Genomic DNA, 7064 nt, shown 5'->3' on the forward strand with positions numbered 1-7064 from the left:
TTAAAAAAAGCAGCTATATTTAAGTACAATGTAATAATAAACTACACATAAAGTGTGCAGTTTAATAAGTTTTGACATATGTGTGCACTCATGAAACATAATCAGGATAATGTACCTATCTACTCCTTCAAAAAGTTTCCTTGTGCCTTCCTTGTAATTCTTCCCACCTGCCACTCCCTGTTCTTTTTCCATTCCAGGCAATCATTGATGTGCCTTCAGTCACTGCAGATTAGTAAATGGAATCATTTGGTTTTTATTTATTTATTTTTTTGGTCTGTTTTCTTTCACTCAGCATAATTATTTTGAAATTCATTCATATTGGTCTGTGTGTACATGGTTAATTTTCTTTTAATTGTCAGTGGTATTCTGTTGTAGGGATATACCACAATTTTTTATCTGTGTATTTTTTGGTGGATATTTGTGTTGCTTTTAGTTTGGGGCTATTACAAATAAAGCTGTTATGACTGTACATGGATAGCTCTTTGTATGGACATATGTCCTCTTTCTCTTGTGTAAGTACTCTAGGGTAGAATAGCTGAGTCATATGGTAGGTGTATGTTTAACTTACTTTGGAACTACCAAACTATTTACCAAAGTATTTGTACCATTTTATATTAACACTAACAGGAGAATTTGAGTTGATTCACATTGTCATCAACATTTAGTAGGGTCAATTTTTTTTTTTATTTTAGACATTTCAATATGTATAATGATATCTCCTTGTGATTTTAATTTGCATTTTCCTATTGAATACTAACACTGAGCATTTTTTCCTATGCTTCTTGGCCATTTATGTATACTATTTGGTGAAAAATGTGTTCAATGTGTTTTTACTTTTAAAATTTGTCTTGTTTGTTTACTTATTACTGAGTTTTGGTGGTTTTTATTTTTATTTTATTTAATTTATTTAATTTTTTGAGGTGGAGTCTCACTCTTTTGCCCAGGCTGGAGTGAAGTGGTGCGATCTCAGCTCACTGCAACCCCCCACCCCCTGCTGGCCATCCGCCCAGGTTCAAGCAATTCTCCTGCTTCAGCCTCTCAAGTAGCTGGAATTACAGGTGCCCACCACCACATCCATCTAAATTTTGTATTTTTAGTAGAGACGGGTTTCGCCGTGTTGGCCAGGCTGGTCTCAAACTCCTGAACTCAGGTGATCTACCCACCTCGGCCTCCCAAATTACTAGGATTACAGGCAGGAGCCACCACACCTGGCTTTGATGGTTTTTAAAAAAATAAATTCTGAATATATGATGTATCAAATATATGTTTGTAAATATATTTCCTAGTTTTGCCTCTTCTTTTTATTATCTAGAGTGTCTATTGAAAAGCAGAAGTTCTTAATGAAGTCTAATTTATCAGTTTTTTTCTCTTATGAATTGTGCTTTTGATAATTTAAGAACTTGTTACTTAACCCATGGTTAAAAATATTTTCTTCTCTATGTCTCTCTGGAAGTTTGATGTTTTACCGTTTACGTTCATATCTGTGATTCATGTTGTGTTAATTTTCTATATTTTGAGGAATGAAACAAAATTCTTTTTTTTTTTTTTTTTTTTTTTGCAATCCAATAGTTCAGCAATGTTTGTTAAAAAGACTATTCTTTCTCTACTAAACTGGCTTTGTACCTTTATAAAACAATAAATCGGCCATATATGTGTGAGTCTATTCTGTTCCATTATTTATTTGTATATCTCAATGCCAGTATTACACTGTATTCACCACATTTATTTCTATAGATTTATAGTAAGTCTTAAAATCAAGTAGTGCAACTTCTCCAACTGTTCTTTTCCACAGTTGTTTTGGCTCTAATATTATGCATTTCCATATGAATTTTACAGTAATCTTGTAATTTCCTCCCAAAAATTCTGCTGAGATTTTGATTGAGATGGTGTTTCATGTGTAAATCAATTTGGCAATAATTTACGTCTTAACAATTGAGTCACCCAAGCCATAAACATGGCATAGCTTTCCATTTATTTAGAACTTCTTCAATTTCTGCAATATTTTATAGTTTGTGGTATATATGTCTTATGTATTTTTCTCAGATTTATCTATCCTAAGCCTTTCATATTATTAAAGCTATTGTAAATGGTATGTTTTAATTTTATTTCTTTTTTTAATTGTTAATATATAGAAATACAATTGATTTCACATTGATTTTGTGTCTTTAAATTTTACCAGATTTATTAGTTTGAAAATATTGATTATGGATTCCAACATATATTCTACATAGATGATTGTCTTCTCCAAATAAAGACATTGTTACTTTGTACTCTCCAACCTGTTTATCTTTTATTTTTCTTGCTTTATTCAATAGGCTAGAAAGTCTACTATAATGTTGAATGAAAGTGGAAAGAGCAGACATCTTTGCCTTGTTCCTAGGTATAGGGTGAAGAATTTAGTGTTCACCAGTAAGTATAAGGTTTTTTTAGATGTCTTGTATTAGTTTGAGGAAGTTCCCTGACACCACAGCTTCTGTCTGTTCCACCTTACTATTGTCTCAGTAATTTGAATTGCTATAGCATATTCTATTTTAATGGCACCAAATTCTTAAAGTACATAGGGCATTGCATGGAATGTGAACAGATAGGCTATAGATCCATCTTTCTAAAGTAAATGAGAGGAAGAAGGATATTTAACCTATGCCCTAGAGTCAGTTTCCAATGATGAGTCTGAAAAATTTTAATTCCAAAGAAGTTTAAACTTTTAGCTCTTTGTTCCCTCTGCAAATTCTCGTCACATTCTAGACATTTCCCTCTGCCTCTTCAACAGCCCCACCCCCTTACAAACAAGCATACCCAAGCAATCGCCATGTGGTATTTTACTTACTTTGTCTCACTTTGTTTGCTTCTCTCCATTCTTCTGCCGTGCCCCTTGTTCAAGCTGCCACCTTGACTGTACAACAGGCTCTTTATTGGTTTCCCTCCTTTCTACCTGCCTCACCCCAATCTGCCATTCCCCAAAGCCAATAATCTTTCGGAAAATAAAACACAAACTTGTCACTCTCGTCTTTAAAATTCTTTCAGTGACTTCTGCTTAGTATAGAGCTCAGAATCTTAATTGTAGTTCTCACAGAATTACATAGTCTGGTTTCAGCCTCAGTGAAGAGCTAGTGGCTTTACCAATACTCCCTGCCTCTAACAGTATGTACTTCTTCCAGTGGGAGAACTTATTCCATTAGAAGCTTGGTACAGTAGTTACGTCTGTAGGCTCTGAGGTCAAACTGCTTGGGTCCCAAACTCTGTTCACCAAGCTATGTGAATGTTGAGCTTGGTACCAGTAGTTACGTCTGTAGGTCCTGAAGTCAAAACTGCTTGGGTCCAAAACCTCTGTTCCACAAGCTATGTGGATGTTGAGCCTTATAAATCCCCTAAACCTTTCCTGTCAGTAGCCCTGTTTACTAAAACAGAATAAAAATAATTCTTATCTTAGAAGGTTGTGAGGGTTAAATGAGATTTGTCACATAAATACTTTAAAAGGGAAGCTGACACATAGTCAAAATACAATTTGTTTTAGTTGTTAAAATGTGTATTCCTTTGTTGTTCACCTTAAATGGGTTCCAGGAAGTAGGTGTGAGGATTAAATGAGACAGTATAGACAAAATTCCTAGAAGAGTTCTGAAACGGGGTTGGCTTTCTGTAAAGGATGTTTTGTTTCTTTCCTTCCTTTCAGTCTATACCAGTCTCCACCTCAGGACCCTGTTTTCCCCCAGAAAGTAAACAGTTCTTTGCTGCAGTTACGCCCACCTCTTTCAGGAGTACAGATGAGGGACCTCGAGTTTGAGAAGACAGTAATTGCAGAGGAGTTTGTCTTTGTGAATTTTATTAGTTGGCACTTTTATTTCTAAAGCAAGAGCTCTGTTTTGTTGTTGTTTGCCCCTCTTCCTCCCCCTCTCTTTTCTATGTAGTTGCAGCTTTTAAAGGCTTAATTAGAGCAATAAAAAAATACCAATTTTGCCTTTTCCTCCTTTTTAATAACAAGTAAAAGTTGAGAGCCAGCTGTGGGTGAACGCTATTTGAAAGCTGCTACTAATCTGAAGTTTCATTTTTCACTGCTTCAAGGCACATTTGAAAATTAGTGCTGACACGTGCAAATGAGTTTGTGATGGAAGAAAAATATATGTATGGTGCAAGGTGCTCTGAAGACTATTGTGGGGAATAAAGAGGCTTGAGTGGCAGTTTCTGCTTGATGTCAAGGGGGCAAATAAAAATTCAGATTCTCTTATCAATTTTCCTACTTAGAAGGACCCTGGAGTTTCTTTGATGACAGTCCCTAACTGCACTTAGATTCTTCCGTGTTCCCTTCTGACAATTCTCTAGCCAGAGCAAGCTTTCAAATTTTTCACAGGGTGGGCAGCTTCTTCCTCAGTAATCTTTAGCAGGATATAAATACAGAGGTGAATTTTTGCCAATTTTTATGATGTCCTGAAATAGTTGCATAGTTTTTTTAAATTATAATAATAATAAATTAAAATTCTTCAGTTTTTCTTCATAATTTTCTGGCTAAGAAGTATCAACAGGCAATTGGAAATGACAATATATATTCACTTTTAAAGAAATCTAAAACAATGGAATGTAGCCATGGACAGGTGACAAAGATGGTGAGGAAACTGGAAACCATGTCAGGGAGGCAGGAAAGTGACAGAAGAAACTGAAGTTGAATAATGTAGAAGAGGAAAGGGTTAAAAAGATTACTTCAGACTGACATAGCTTCACTAAACCATATCTTGGCAAAGCCCCCCACCCTTTCTATCTGGCAGCTCCTAGGCCCTCTCCCAAATCCAGGCCACCTCTCCAGTACCCCCCTCCCTGTCCTTGTTTGCAACAGAGATTCCTCCAGCCTTCACCCCTTCCACAACTGTCTCCTCCCCAAACCTCAGTCTTGATATAGTGCTGTGGTTAAGAGCAAAGTCTTCAATGTTTCATGGTTCAAGACCATACTCTGCCACTTACTACAGAGTTACTTTGGACCACCCTCCATTTATCCATATTTTAGTCGCACATTAATTCATTTAACAACTATTTATGCAGTCTTACTGTGTGTATCACTGACTCTCTCTTAACTTCATTCTTGTCTAGGGATAATGATTGTCCCAACATCACCTGTGGTTATGAAAGAGCAGTAATGCATGAGAAAGCCTAAGCATAATGACTAGCACATGGGAGGTGCTCCTAAAATGGTAGCTATTATTAGGGTTATCAATATCATTAGCATTTTTGTGTACCCAAAAGTGAACACACAGGTCCTATGTGTTTGATAGGTTTTAGAGCTGATCTGTTCTAAGAATGGATGAAAGAGTAAAACAAGTGAATTGCTCAGCCAGGTGAGCAACAATGTGAAGAGGAAAAATATTTGGTGGAGAGGTAGGAAAATGGAGAAGACAGGGAGACGGCAGCAGGTGCTCCAGGCAGCTAAGGCATAACAGACAGATAGTCTTTTCATCTGATGTGCTGCAAGTCTTCATTTCTGTTGTGGCTATATTCTAATTGCAACTTTTGTTTTGTTTTTAGCCATTTGTATAATATGTACAGAACAAATAGAGCTATGGCTTTGGTTTGTAGTTTTTGTTACTGGTCTTGTATCTCTAACAGCCTGATGATCTTTCCCTCTGCACACTGCTTTTCCTAGAATGCTGTGATGAGGCATCAGGATGTCAAGGCAGTCTGTGAACATGCTTAATGCCATCCTCGATCACCGCCCCTGCACCAATCTCTTCCTATTGTCACATTTGTTTCTCCCATGATACCCTGGTCCCCTCACATCCCAGGCCTGCTCTATTGTAAAGTAACCTGTGTACTTCTCATAGTCTCACTCCACGCTGAAGCCAAAAACGTTAAGAGCAAAGTCTCCAACTTGTTTTGTCTCTTCATTGCCTGAAGTTCCTGGAACATTGTAGGTGACCAATCACCTTGGTCATGTATTATGCTGCAGAAAATGACTTTATATATTATGCTGCATAAAATCAAATAGGCTAGGCTGGATAGGACCATAGAGAACAAATAAAACAGGACAGAACCAGATTAGGTAGGGAAGGGTAGAATAGAACAAAATAAAACTCAAGGCTGGCAGACATTTGTAAAGTAAGGCATACTGATATTGAAAAATAAAACTTACATTAAAATCTCTGAAAACTCTTTTAAATGGGTTACTTATTAGATCAGTGGTGGTGACAAATTCTAATAGAAGAATCAACTATGTTGATAAAAGGGTTTTGTTTTGTTTTATTTGTTCTGTTTTTGGTTTTTTAGTACAGAGGTTTGACGTGATGGTGATCATTTCTTAATCATTTTTGAGCCTATATAAGCACCTTAGAAGTATATAAATAGCCCAAGAGAATGTAGAAATGGTAATGGACCAGCTGCTACCCAATATTGCCCTTTAGCTATGCTTTCATTTTATTAGAATATAATAAGCTCAACTGAAAATGTTTTAATATGTCTGCATTACTTAACAGCCTGGGAATAATTCTAATTATTATTGAGTTTATCATTGTGACTATGGCACATTCTTTCTTTGAATTCCTGGAGACTATTTAAGATGCAAATGATACTGGCTTTATGAATAATTTGGGGGATGAAAGATTCATAATTAATTTGACCCCTCCCTGCCAAATATACACACACACAATAAAATGAAATGATTTTTAAAAATGCAAAATGATTTACATGAACATGGAATGAATACTGTTATGTATAGCAAAATGTGAAGCATAGTTTTTGGCAGTCATGCAAGGCATGCTGGGTAAGCATAGAACATGGCCTCATAGGGACAGTTAGGAAGACGACTGCTCAGTGCTCACAGAAAAATGTGGTTGAGAAAATTGACTATATACAAGGACTAATCCAAAGAGGGAGACAGAGGTAGATACAGGAGAGGGAAACCATAGAATGAGCATCAGTTCAAGCAGCAGATAGTAGTTGAGCCTAGGTAGGTAGCAACAGATGTTAACTAAGATTCCAGTTTCTGGCCGGGCGCGGTGGCTCAAGCCTGTAATCCCAGCACTTTGGGAGGCCGAGACGGGCGGATCACGAGGTCAGGAGATCGAAACCATCCTGGCTAACACAGT

The sequence above is a fragment of the Rhinopithecus bieti genome, unplaced genomic scaffold (genome assembly GCF_001698545.2).
Source record: "Rhinopithecus bieti isolate Rb0 unplaced genomic scaffold, ASM169854v2 scaffold_26607, whole genome shotgun sequence".
Lineage (NCBI taxonomy): Eukaryota > Metazoa > Chordata > Mammalia > Primates > Cercopithecidae > Rhinopithecus > Rhinopithecus bieti.